This window comes from Monodelphis domestica, chromosome 4 (genome assembly GCF_027887165.1).
Source record: "Monodelphis domestica isolate mMonDom1 chromosome 4, mMonDom1.pri, whole genome shotgun sequence".
Classification (NCBI taxonomy): Eukaryota; Metazoa; Chordata; class Mammalia; order Didelphimorphia; family Didelphidae; genus Monodelphis; species Monodelphis domestica.
Window position 1 is genome coordinate 79,461,618 of NC_077230.1, and position 14,447 is coordinate 79,476,064.

General features: G+C 37.8%; 1 long non-coding RNA gene across 1 annotated transcript in view; it reads left to right on the forward strand.

The window, feature by feature from the left end:
- The first annotated feature begins 896 nt into the window (after positions 1-896).
- Positions 897-14,447, forward strand: part of LOC103094716 (uncharacterized) — a 45,896-nt gene continuing 32,345 nt past the window's right edge. The window contains exon 1 of the long non-coding RNA XR_467190.2: positions 897-1,099. This is a non-coding gene — a long non-coding RNA (uncharacterized LOC103094716). The remainder of the gene's footprint in view (positions 1,100-14,447) is intronic.

Consider the following 14,447-nt stretch of genomic DNA (forward strand, 5'->3'; position numbering starts at 1 on the left):
CTCACACTACCACGCAGCCAACTATCCTATTGCCCAGGCCCTAGGACAAGCCGAAGGTGGTGGGCTCACTGTACTACTCGACACCCACACCAGCCCTTGTGTCACCAATAGCACCTGAAGAGGAAAGGAAAGCAAAATTATACCTGCTCAAGAAGGGCCCCAGGTGGTAGCGTAATGGCGAGACCTTTACATCCACTCGGGTTCCATGCCACCCCATACATCAACAACATGTAAATCAAGGAAAAATCACTAGGTCCGCCCTCCAACACACACACACACACACACACACACAGCTCTCTGAATCCAACACACATTGACTGAGTCCTCTACATGAGCGTGGTTAGAAAAATGAAAGGGAGGAGGAACGTTCTTGCGGGAGGGAGGGCTCGCAGCTCTGTACCTCCGCCATAGATGCTCCTAGGGAGGGAGCTGATAGCCCGCAGCTTGCATTGTAAACAATTATTACTGAGCCTTCCCTTATTTTCCCTCAACCCTGGCGTGGTGCTCTCTGAGAGCACCTTCATTAAATGCCACAGACTTAAAGCTAATAAATCTTGTTCCGTATCCTTTATAAAATGCCTCTGTTTATTTTTCCAATAGTCCAGCATTCGTAATAACATCAGATTGGGAGATACTGGGTGAGGGGGAGTAGAAACCAAACAAGAGAGAGAAAGGTCACGAATTTTTTTTTTAACTACGTGGGTTTTTTTTATTATTGTTATTTTAGAAGTGTGTTTAGCACTGAGACAAATTGTACATTTACCGCAAGTCACCAGGACCTAACGAGCTCCTAATGTGCCCCATACTTCAAGGTTTTTCAGAACAGGCCAGTAACTTAGCAACGGCAGCTAAACCTTGACGGGAATAATCAGTATTTGTGTTGCAGCTTCAGGCTTTCCCACTGTAGAGGTTTCTGTGTGTTTTTTTCTTTTATTTCTTTCTTTCTTTCCTCCCTTTCTCTTTTTAAAGGATCCCACAACAAGGAAGAACAGTCATGGCTGAGAAAGGACCATTGCAGCTTCTGGATCACATAAGGCATGGAGAGAGGCCAATCCTGAATGAAGGGTGCTTTCAATGAACACCAAGGGAGGGAAGAGAGGTGAGAGAGGCTGAATATAGCCATTTATGGCAGGTTTTTCAGGGCAAAGTACCAACCTCCTCCCCCTCCCAATTCCCTCAAAAGAGTATTTATCTTGAAGCCACTGAGAAAGACTTCAATAGACAGAAGAGCTAGATGTTATGGATAAATCAGGACAGAGGTAGAATAACTTGAGTAGAAAGTTCAGCAAAATGAACTATTTCTGCCTCTGTAGTTTGATCATGGACAACTCAATTCCAGTGCATCTCAAAAAGCATATGCACAACGGTGATAGAGGCAATGAGGTTTCATTCACTCTATTTGAGTGTCAAGGCTTGACTGTTTACATCATCTTTTCCCATCTTTTAAATGATGCCTTTTTATTTTTTTTCTTAAATCATAGATATTTCCCAATCTACAATATACATAGACATCAATACAGTTACAAAGAAAATCAATTAGGCAAAAAGAGACCAATAGCCCTCTTAGAAAAACTAACTCTTGTAGCAACATTTTATGTTTTTAAATCCTTCAACTCTACTGAAAAGAAAGAAATCATTTCATACGCTGATCTTTAGAACAAAGAGCCTTCCTTAAAATATCTCTTATTTCAATTGCCTGTTAGTTACCATTTTCATTTTCATTTTTTTAGTCACTTCAAATACTCCTCTCTTGGTCTACTTTATTCATGTTGTATTATTTAACACAAGTCTTCCCACATTCCCCTGAAGTCTTCACATTCATTTTCTATGGTGCAATGCATAGCTCTTTGCATTCATATACAATGGTTTTTTAAGTCCTCATCCAATAAACAGCCTGTTTCCAGTTTTTGGCTACCAAGTGTAGTGACACTATGGATATTCTGGTATATTTCAACATGATTTTCAGGTAGTCTGATAATTCTTAAATTATCTGTCTGAGATCTATTTTTCAGGTGAGCTGTTTTCAATGAGACATTTCATATTTTCTTCTTGTTTGATTTTGTTTTATTGTTTCTTAATGTCTTGTGATTAGCTTCTATTTGCCCAATTCTAATTTTTAAAGAATGAATTCTTCCATGACCTTTTGATCCTCCTTTTCCATTTGATCTATTCCGCTTTTCATGGAATTCTTTTCTTTAATGGATTCTCCCCACCCTCCTTTTTTCCATTAGGTCAATTTTGTTTTTCTTTTCTTTACTGGATTTTTGTTTCCAGTTGACCAATTTTGCTTTTTAAGCTGTTATTTTCTTTTTACCTTATCTTCTTTTTCCCATTTTTCTCCTACCAGTCTTATGTAACAATTAAAAATAGTGGAGTCATAAACTGTTACAGATAAAAGAGTGATTAGCTTAAATTGTGACCGCAGAAATATGGATTCAAGACAGTGTCTTGATTTTAATCAAAATATAAAGTGGTCGCCAGGGAAAAATTCTCAAATATGTAATATACCCAAGTCAGCTGGGTTTTATAGAGATTTTAATTAATACAAATGAGGAATTAATGAAAAGGGAGAGAGAGAGTAAGAGGAAATAATGAGAAAAGGGGTAGGCCAGCCCAGGTCAGCCTAGGCCAGCCTCAGCCCAAGCCCTAAGAGAGATCAGTCAGTCTTTTATCAACTCACCACAAGATCTGTCCAAAGCAAGATTTTAGTGTTCAGAGAGACACCAGTTCAGCTTCAGCTAGCTCAAACAAATTCAGCCACCAAGCCCTTCAAGGCAGCTTTGGCCAGCTGCCTTCTCCAATTCAGCTTTTCCCAGCTAAATCCCCAGCTGCTTCTTAGCTGAATGAACCTGGAGCCCTTTCAGAGCTCCTTTTTAAAGCGAATTTTCTCCTATGTCACCTCCCCTAAGTTCTTACATCTACCAATCACAGTAGATGTTTTCCAAAGGACAGACCACTCTGAATTCACACCTGAGTAGACTAAACTTTTGAGTAATTCACACCTGAGTAGAATAAAATCTTGAGTAAATTCTCACGTCTTTGCCCCTTGTAAGTTTACAAGTTGCCTGACCTTTATAGGTACTTAGCACCCTTTTGTATTAGATCTAAAAATGGGCCCAGATTAAGGGTTTTTTGCCTTATTATAAGTATGGGTTAAGTACTTTTCATTGTTCAGCAAGGAGTTTACAACTTTATCTTCCCCTAAGGCATGCTTAAGAATGGGTGAAGTAGAGTTCCCACATTCCTGATCAAGTACCTTCATTGTTTAAAATGAGGAATGGTCTTAACCAAGTGTTCTGAAGTAGGGTCTGAGAATTTTTAAGATTCACACTTATTTGATTTTAAAATTCTTTTCTGAGTTCTTCCAGCAATTGAGCCCCATCCCCCACCCCTTTTTTAAGTTTTGCATGTAGTTGCTTGGATCTCATTGTCCCCTACTGTCTCTGTTCCTTGCTCTTCATCTCCATAGAAATTTTCTATAGTTAGATGTTTCTTTGGCTGTTTGCTCATTTTCCCAGGCTTTTTTTTTTTTGCCTGTAGGCAGAGAATTCTGAAACTTGCTGATTCTGTCTCCCCTGTTGATGGCTTGCAGAACTCATCCCTCTGAGCTATTTTGCCCTGGGACTAGGTCTTCACCACAACAGGCTTGAAAAGGCCAAATGCTGTGGACTTTTAGGCCTCACTGTAGGCTGGTGCCGGGGATTAGGACTTCAAGGTGTAGCTATGGGGTATGGGGTGCTCTGTTGTTGGTGTAGGAAGGGTCCTGGCATTCCAAAATTGATCTATGCACAGGCTTAGAACCTAGCATAGTAGGTGGGGGGGGGATGGTTGACCATTATTCTTCTATGTGTAGCTTTACATCATGAAAGATGACTCTGCCTATCCTCCAAGTTGTTTTTCACAAGGGAGCCCTGTCTCTCCATCTTGCTGTTGGTTTTTAACTCCTGTCATTTTGAGGTGCTTTTTAAAGATTGATTGAAATGATTCTCAGACTGGTTTCAGCTTTCTCTGCTACTAATCCACCATCTTGGCTGCACCCCAATCTAGTCAGGCATATTTGAGACTTTTCTCTCCCCAACCTCTCTAGGAATGCCTGGGTCAAAGGACATCAAAACCATTAAGTGATGTCTCATAGAATTCCAAATTGTTTTCTTGCCCATTTGGACCAATTCACATCTTCAGCAGGAGTGTTGGAGCACTTAAATATTTATTTGAATATGACTTTGAGAAGACAAGAAAGATACTCAAGAGACTTAGGGGTGGAAGGAGTTGAATTTTGATTCCAGAAGTCATAAACTTTGCAACCTTTGGTACTTTTCCTCTCTGGGCCTCAGATCTTAATATGAAAATAGAAAGAAATTATCTTTAATGTCTTTATGAGGTCTTATATTCTGTAAATCCCTGCCTTCTGTAGAAAAGGCTGGTACAGCTAAAGGGCAAATTACATAGAATTTTTTTTCCTTAAATAAAGTTAGTATCTTTAAAATGCCTCCACAATCTGCTTTGCCTGTTCTTTCTGAAATGGGGAGGATTCCCATATTTTCAGCACTTCAAATGCCTGTTGTTTGAACTAACAACTCAAGAGAATAGGTTTAAGCCCTCTGAAAATGAAATATTCATTTGCCATTCATAACCAGAAAGGAGAGATAGCCTGTTAACTTCATTGAAACACCTTGCTTCTGTGGCAACACTCAAGAAGTAGCTGTTTTTAAATTCCTTTTTTTGTTTTCCTATTAGTGTAGTTATGTTGATGTCTTCAGTGGATTATGCTGTGTGCCAGATAGGTTCATGCAAAAAGAAGAGATGCTCCTCTCTTCCTAAGATATGCCAAATATCTCACTCAGGTTGGGAGAATAATAGATAAAAGTGAATGCTGGCATCTAAATTACCAAGATAAAATAGAAAAGAAAAATGTTACTTTCGATGTTGTTTTTGCTGTTGTTTAGTGGAAATTAAAGGTGGTTTTTCTCTTGACCTATGCAAATTAGGAGTGTTCAAGTTATAATAATAATTATTAATAACAAAAATAATAAAAACAGAAGCTAGCATCTACATCTTAAGATTTAAGATTGTAAAGCATTTTGTATATTGTTTGAACCTCACAACAACCTTAAGAACCAGGTGCTATCATTATTAGCATTTTTCAGCTGAGGAGACAGATCAACAAAGGTTAAATGACTTTCACAGAGTGACACAGCTGGAAAGTTTGTTTCTAAGGCAGGATTTGAATATGGGTCATAAGCCTTGTGCTCTATCCACCATACCAACTAGATGTCTGTGAGAAGTATTATATATGTCATTAGAGAAATATATGGCTGGGAAATAAAAAAAAATGATGGCCACCCAGATAGCAGTGACTATGAGATACCTTCTGGCCTCCAAAATTATCTACAAAATGTCACAAAAACTAGAGGACATCACCCAGAGCAAAGGATTCACCACCTAGGGCAGTTTGTCCCTTGATAAGAAGATCATAGGATGGGCAAGCATGGATGGTTTACAATCTTTCTGTGTAATTAGAATCTGTTACCCTAAAAATAAAAACTATGATCCCCAGAAAAACTATGATTGCCAGCAAAACTATAATTGCCAGAATGTCAATCACTTCTTCTCATTATATAATGATATAGACAGGATATCAATTGAGTGGAGGTCCATCTTTCACTCTCTTTTCCTTCCTGTTACAGTTTTCGTGGAGCAGGGATTTTTGAACAGGTAGAAAAAAACTCAGTAAGGTGGTTCTGTTTTGTCAGGTAATAAACTTTATAAAAATAATACTTGAAGTATTGGATATTAATTTAAATTCTACACTTCTTCCTCCTGGTCCATGAGATTGCAGAACCATGAGAGTGTTTAAAAAAACTAAAGAGAAAGAGGAGGAAATTTCATTTTAGTGAAAGGGAGAGGAAAAGCTCAAACCACACTGAAAGGAAAATAGGGACTAAACAGAGCTCAGCTTCCCCCAAATACTCTAAAGGAAGAGAGAGAGAGACAGAGACAGAGAGACAGAGAGACAGAGAGAGAGAGACAGAGACAGAGACAGAGAAAGAGACAGAGACAGAGAGAGAGAGACAGAGACAGAGACAGAGACAGAGACAGAGACAGAGAGAGAGAGAGAGAGAGAGAGAGAGAGAGAGAGAGAGAGAGAGAGAGAGAGAGAGAGAGAGAGAGAATCTCCTTGAAAATTGAATTAAGGATCCCAGATTAAAAGTTCATAATAAAACCTACCTGCTAACTTGGCCTCAGTATATGTCTTTCTCTCTTTCAAACTTTCTCCGTTTCTATCTTTTCATTAATGTCTCTCTGTTTCTCTCTGTCTCTGTGTGTGTACATTTGTAATCCCATTCTTCGCCATAGTTTAAGCTTTGAGGATAGTATAGCACTCAAGAATAGGTATGATGGCTTAGTAAGAAAAAGAGAAGAAGAGGTAAGAGTGGGCCAGGACTTAAACTCCAAAGACCACAGTCATAAAAAACCACAGGGCTTACTTTGTATGGATTACAAGAAGATTAATTGCCTAGATGCCCATAGTTGATAAAAACCAGGCCTGCTATCCATCCATGTTAAAAACACCTTCTTGGGGTCAGAGTATGGTTATAGTTCCCTTTGGAAATGAAATATTGTTTAGCCAACCATATACAATTCCCTCAGTAGAGGTTTCTGGGGGCCATTAGTTAGGTGATTAGAGGGCAACTGCTGAAGTGCAGTCCTGTCATTACATAATCGCTCTGCCCACCATCCAGTTTCCAATGCTTACAAAGTAGAGAAAGTAAAGAATTTTGACTTTCTATGGATATCATGATTTTGAATTAATGTTTGTTGAAAATGCTCTGAATTTTAAAAACACTCCTAAAAATGGGAAGGGGAGGTCAATCGTCATTAATTTATTCTTCTCTACTGTATATAAATCTACATAGAAACATCCCATTGTAAATAGTGCCATCATCAAAAGTAAGGAGGGAAGAAGAGAGATGTGATCACTTCTGCAAGTCCCTCAGCCCTTCCTTAGAGGGGTCAGGGAGAACAAGGGGCAGTGTTGACAGAAATTACTCTCTGTGTTTGCCCAGAAGCTGAGAAATTCATGGTCAGATTTCAAACCAATACCTGGAGACAGGCAGCATCAGCCTATATGTGAATACAGATGATATGTCTGTGGTTAGCTGGGGATAATAGGTTTCTCAGTTGTTTGTTTAAAGTTTTATACTGGATTTCCCAAGGTAATCCCCATTGGTTAGAACATGAAATGGTGCATACTCACTGAATAGCCCTTCTGAAAGGCAGCTAAAATTGGGACAAGGACAATCTGACATTCTTTTCTGTTTATCAGGCTTAGGAAAGAAAAAAAAATGTAAAGGCAGTGTCATGCCCTGGAGTCCACAATACATCGCATCACAATGCCATTCTGGTTTAATGATGGACCATTTTATCAAGCTTCTAGAAAGCTGTCAAAGCAAAATGATTTCTGACCAGGATTCCAAAATTTTGCAACCAATTTAATTGACAGCACTCCCAGTGTTGAGTCAGTTCTACAAAGAAATCCAAGGAAAGGAGCTTTTTAGTCTAGCTTATCCCCACTCTTATTACTCTCTATAGATCCATAACTTTGAAGGGATAGGGGAAGTTGCTCCAAATCGAGTCCCTTCTGAAGCAGTGGTGAGTTAATAGATACAGTATTGAAGTGGCTGAAGCTCCCCCAACCCCAAGTTACAAAATAGCACTTCTCAGAAATCTAAAGAGGAAAAGTTAGTTATAATGTTAATGCTGACATATAAATATGAACTCAAAGAAATAAAAAAGATGTATTCACCCCTCTGCCGCCAAACTCTTGTACTTGTGCTGACATACAGACAGGAAAGTGTGCCAAAGGAATATCTATGATGAATCTCATGAAATGTGCTAGAGTTCCTAAATTAGTGCTCCATGGGAACCTTTTCACTGAGTGTAGGTAGGAAAAACATTTCCAAGGCAAAGGAGTAATGATCTTCCAATGGCTATATTGCACAACAGATTTGGCATTGCTCTGATATATTTAGAATGGTCTACCACAGGGTATAACTGTTTCATACATTCAAAGTTGCTTTCTTCATCAGTCAAAGAGGATAAATGCTCAGAACGTTTTCATTAGGTGTCCATCATGGCGAATATCCTCCTGTCCCCTCTCTACTTATCAGAATCATCTGATCTCCTTCTAAGATTAACTCTTCCAAAAAGCTTTCCCCAATAACTGCAAAATATACTGATCTGTTTCCTTTTTAACTGCACATAGCACTGATTGTCTATATTATACTTTAAAAAAATCTTGGTTACATTCAATTTAATTGGACTGCTTTGTATTGAGAGGTAGCATGACTCACTGGACAAAGATATGGAATTGGAGTTTCAGTCCCAAATCTCCTACTTATTATTTGTGTTGACTTGGAAAAGTCAGCTCTAACATTGTAAGCCAATTGTTTTCTGTTACCTGTCTGTAAAGTGAAATCCATCAATAAGATTGAAAGCAACTTGAGGACATGGACTAAGTCTTATAGTTTTTGCTTATTTCTCCCAGCAAAAAGCACAATGCTTTGATCATTTATATTCAACAAATGCATAATAAAGTGAAATGAATTGACCATAGCAAGACACAATTGAATGTAAGACTTCCCAACATCTTTCAGTGAGCAGCCTAGGTATTCTCATAGGAGCTCTGAGTTGTTCAGTGCCAACTCCTGCCTTTACAGTCTGTTCTACTTTGGGGTTTTGGTTTTCAATTATTATGACAATTTTTGTCATTGCTGCTGTTTGGTTGTTTCAGTCATGTCTAACACATTGTGACCCCATTTGGGATTCTGTTGGCAAAGACACTGGAGAAGTTTGCCATTTCCTTCTCCAGTTCACTTTATAGATGAGGAAACTGAGGCAAATAGGATTAAGTGACTTGCCTACAGTCACACAACTATTAAGTTTCTGAGACTAGATTTGAACTCACTAAGTCTTTCTGATACCACCTAGCTGCTCCATTATGGTGATGAAATCATTAAGTATTGAATTTGGAGGATTCCTAAAGCAAGGATTGTAAACCTGGGGTTCATGAGCTTGGATGAATGCAAGTTGGAGTAATTATTTACTCTAGAAAAGAGTCTGTTAAGGTGGCAGAGCTTTTTATTTTAATAATTATATGTCAATAAAACTAACTTCTTTACCTCATTCTGAGGAGTCTAATAACTTCATCAAAGTATTAAAGGAGTCTATGAAACAATAAAAATTTAAAAATTGAGAACCTCTCACAATTTGATCTCCTCTTATCCAACCAACCTCCCCCTCCTCTTTCCACAGATGAGGAAACTGGCCTGTTCTGATCTACCTTGCCATGTAGAGGCAGAGACAGCACAAGAATCTCAGGGTCCTGAATCCCACTTTGCTGATTCAGAGACGGGTCTCACTATGCTGTTGCCTCATCACAATGCTGACTGCTTTGAGGCTAGCCCTGAAAAGCCTCAAATATTAAATTCCTTAATGCCCCAAAGAGGCAGGATAGCAAAAAAGACTTATCAACATATAATTATAAAAATTTAAGCAAATGAGACAATCTCCTTTTTCTTTAAAAGATGTTTTCAGAGTCAACAAATTGAGCTACACAGTTTACGAGCAATGGGCACCTGTTCCTCATTGAGGAGATATTTTAAACATCAGATGTAAATTGAAATGTTGCGAGGATATTCCAGACAGAGAGAAACTCATAGGAACTACACAGCATGGTAAAGTAAATCTCTGAGCACTTCTTTTCATTTTCGAGGGACAAAAATCTCACCAATATTGTTCAGAGGTTAAGCCTCAACTAGCCCACAACAGGAACTCTCTGTAATCCTGGGTCCATAAATTTACAGTAATAAACTATTTGAACTAGATGAGATAAATTGAATAACATGGATTATTTTCTCCAACCAGGAATGTCACTCTTTTAATTCTGTATAGTCAGATGATCTGGGACCAAATATTTTATCTGCACAAAAGTACCTTAGATAAGTCACTTACTGTCTTTCTCATTTTTGTCATATATATAAAATGAGGATCTTGGGTTAACCAGCCTTTAGAGGTCCCTGCCAACTCATCCATTCTATGACTCTATTATATTTATCACCTGAATTCTGTTCAAGATAAAGGCCTTCGATTCAGAAGATGGGAGTATATGCCCTGCCTCTGACATATGTTGGTTGTGCTGCTATAGATAAGTCATTTGACTGCTCTTTGCCCCAGGCTATTCTCTAAGACTAAATTACAATGCATATTGGCATTGGTGGAAGGAGTTTCCACATTGAGATTTCAGAAAAATGTTCAAATATAGTAGATATGGATAAAAACTAAAAAGTATGGAATAATGTACTTGGTGATACAAATATAAATACAAAAGTAAAACTGTTCCTACACTTCCAAGAGCTTCATTCTAATTAGTGGATGAGAGACATATAGCATGTAGAGAAATAAGCAAATTCAAGGTCATTTTATAGTGGTAGGGAGCACTGGCAACAGAGGGCATCAAAAAAAGCTCCTCAGAGGAGGTGGCCTGAGATGAACCTTGAAAAAAGAAAAAGAAGAATTGAGGTGGAACTGATGAGAGTGTACTGAAGGTAAGGAAGGTTTGGGGGTGACATCACTTCGAAAAGGCAGTAGACAGAATATAGATTACAAGAAACAGCTAGTCATGCAGGTGGACTGGAGCATAGAGTGTTATGAAGAGGAATAATGTGAAATATGACTGGAAAGATAATTTGGAACCTAATTGTCCAGATCTTTAAAGGCGAGACTGAAAAGTTTATTTTTATCCCAGAGAAAACATGGAGCAACTCTCAGCTTTTGAGCATGGGGACAGTTATATTGCAGGAAAATATTTTAGACTGCAATACTCCAAAATAATTTTCTGTTCAAATAAGAAATTCTAAACTTTTAGCCCAAAGATTGCTCTTGGGCCTAATTCCTAATATGAATTTTGCTCAGAAATGGCTCAGAATATTATATTATGCTTTTCAAACTATACTTAAGATTTCTAGCCATGATCAGATGATATAATAGAGTATGCACCTAACTTGGCAAATGAAACCAAGCAAGGTTGAAGAGGGCAGTGCCTTGGTGGAAAAGATTAGAATTTAAAATGACACTGGCAAATTAGAGCAATAATCAGAAATCAACAAAAGGAAGCTGAGCAGGGACAAAGGAAAGTTACAGAGGGGGAAAAAAACAAATGGAACAACTTGAGTAAGGAATGACTGACTTTCCATGAGGAATAGAAAAAAAATAGCCAGTATTCAAAAATTCACAAGCTTGGAATCACAAACACTGATTTCAAACAGAGCTGACACAATACTAAGATGCATAAATAGATGTAAGAAACAGCAGGACCAAAAGGTAATCTTTTCATGGTACAAAGCATGAACATAGACAAGGCTGTTTCCCGGTCTGAGCCCTTACAACTCATCCTGCAACATGGAGCATTTGAAATGGGCTCAGAAAAGAGTAGCAAAAAACAATAAAAATGGGATGAAAAATAAAGTCTATAATTGGTATTTTTTTCTATTCTAGATTGGAAAAGTCCAAGACAACAAACTAATAACATTTGAGTGAATGTTTGCTATATAGATGATTTTGACCTTCACCTCCATTTAAGGAGAACAAGTAGAGATATCCTTATACGTGTCTAGGTTTCCACATCCTGAAATAGGATCTTGAAATAATGTAGACTGTACACAAGGACACAGCATCATGACCATCTCATGGTTTGTTCATTCTTCCATTGAAGAGCAATGATATCCCATGATGATGTCTTGACTTGTGTCAGAATTGGATTTAAGTGAGGCAAAATTTCATGAGGCATCAGATTGTCTCACTCTCTTCCTGAGTCATTGAAATCCAGCTAGTGATGGCCCAGACTTCAGTGAATGACTTTGACATCTTTAAAGTCTGATTCAATGTTAAGTGTTCCACAGGGCTGCTTCAACTGCCATCATGGCCATTAGAAAAAATTGTTCACATCCACAAAAAAAAAAAAGACTGAACAACCATCCTACATAAGCTTAAAGTCATATCTCTGTCCCAATCACCTGGACTTTACTCAATTCTTGCATTTCCTTGTCCATTCCACTAAGTTGATTTGGGTGGAGGGGAATTGTTTGTTTTGGAATATCTGCTCAATTGCCTATAAACTCTCAGGTATGCTTAAACCATTCAAACAACCTTCAAAATATCTCCACCTAAGCTCTATTTGGGTTACCATGTGGAATTTGAATTACCACTGGGACATCTAGGTGGACAGTGCTCTGAGTCTAAGTCATTGGAGATAAAGATCTAGATCCCAAAAGAGAGCTGAGGTTTGGAAATAAAAATATGATGGTGGTTTATAGATAGTAGTGTAAGCTGAGAGTGAATAAGGTTGACCAGAAAGATGGTATTTATCTCTCCCCTTGGGACACAACATCCTTTGAACCCATTTCCAATTGGAGATCATCCATTCTCCCACTCCTCCGGGTGGAAGGATATCTTTATCATTTTCCACTGTCTCTCCAGACATTTCTCTTTCACTAACCCTCAGTGACATTTCTTTCTTTGAGGCTTCTACAATCTATTCAGGCCAGTGTCTTTAGTCATGTTTCTGTCATATGCTAACCTTAAGGTCATTCTGGAGAGGCAGTGATGTGTAGCCTAGTGGAGAAAATTAGAACCACTCTATGTTCCTCCCTCTTTTTTTTCAATATGTCTGAACAGCATCAATTCCCTTTTTTTCCTTTTTTTCTGATCACAGAATAAGGTAACTCTACTGTTAACTAAGCATTTCCTTGACTTTGGCATTTCAATTTCCTCTCTTCCCCCTCCTACAGGATTTTATTTCAACAGTTTTAGCACCCATTATCTCATGATTATGTGGCTGTTGAAAGGAGAAACAGAATATGTAAAGAGAGACTGGTTGGAATTTCTGGGTGGTACTTGTTCTACAAACCTGATTTGATTTCACCTTCTAAGGAGAGTGTAAAAAGATAAGATTCACACCAAGAGATGAGAAAGACTGTGATCTCTTTGAAAGAGATTTTACTGGCAAGTCTAAGAGTTGCCTCAACAGCAACTCCAAGTTAAATTCTCTTCTTAAGGGAACTTAAAGGTTATTGTGAGTGCTTTACAAGTTGTCAAGATCTGTTTATTGACTTTTGTGAATCATCTCAGTTTCTTATGTGTTTTAGTATCTTTCTCTCCTATAAGCCCTTGGCAACTTCTATAATATTTTATAGAGTAAAACATAAGTTATCCTCTACCTGTTTGCATTTGTTACTTGCAGAGGCTTTGTAAGAACTAAAGACTTGATTATCCAGATTTGTGGAACCCAGACTCAAATTATACCTTAGATATATTTAAAGATTTTCCCCAACCAAATACTCAGTGGAGGGAATGAGTCAAAAGCAGATGATTGTTTTGAGAAGATTCCTAGGATTTGACCCAATCTATGGGGAAGGGGAAACTAGGGATCTGTTGGGACATCTATATGATTTAGTGGATACAGAGCCAGATTTGAAGATAGGAGGTCCTGGATTCAAATTTGACCTCTGATAATTCCTAGCTATGTGACCAAGAAAGTCACTTAACCCCAGTTGCCTATCCCTTTCCTTTTTCTTTTACCCTTAGATACCATAATTCTTGAAAATAACTATTTACATTCAATGTTTTTAATGTCATAATCTTCCTTTCTTTGATCCTCTTGTAATCAGGTTTTCAAAACTGAAATCAGCTACTTTCTGAAAGTTTGCTAATGACACCCCTAATTAACAAGCCTTCCCTCAATTTTCATATTTTTTTTGCCTCACTTCAGCTTTAAAATATTGAACAGTGGATGATAACAACTGGCTGGAAAATTAATAAATTTATAGGCTTGGAACCAGGATGATCTCAGTTTTAATCTGTCCCCATATTCATTATCTATGTGACTGGAACCAGGTACCTTAATCCTTACTTGCCTCAATTTCCCCTTCTGTAAAATGGGAAGAATAAAAGCAGCAACCTCCCAGGGATGCTGTGAGGATCAAACAAGATAATAATTTTAAAGGATTTTAAACAGTGTCTGTTACATAGCAAGGGCTATATAAAATTTAATTATCATTTTTTAGAGTCAAAGGACATGGATTTTAAACATCACATTTTCAGCTTACTTATCAGAGGGGTAGGCTTGAACTAATTCTAACCTACTTGAGAAGCAATTTTATAGGGAATTTTTAGTTAAATTTTTAATTTGAATATTTACACCTAAAAAAAGCTAAAGTCAAGGAATTGTTTATCATTTTGTTGCTTGAATAAACAAGAAAGTGATGAAAAAAGTTAACAATGCATATTAAACTTACAAGTGTCTTTGGGTACATTACCTCCAGATACATATTCAAAGAGTCAATTGTTAAATAATTACTAGCATACTTTCATTTACTAGTTGTGTGGCT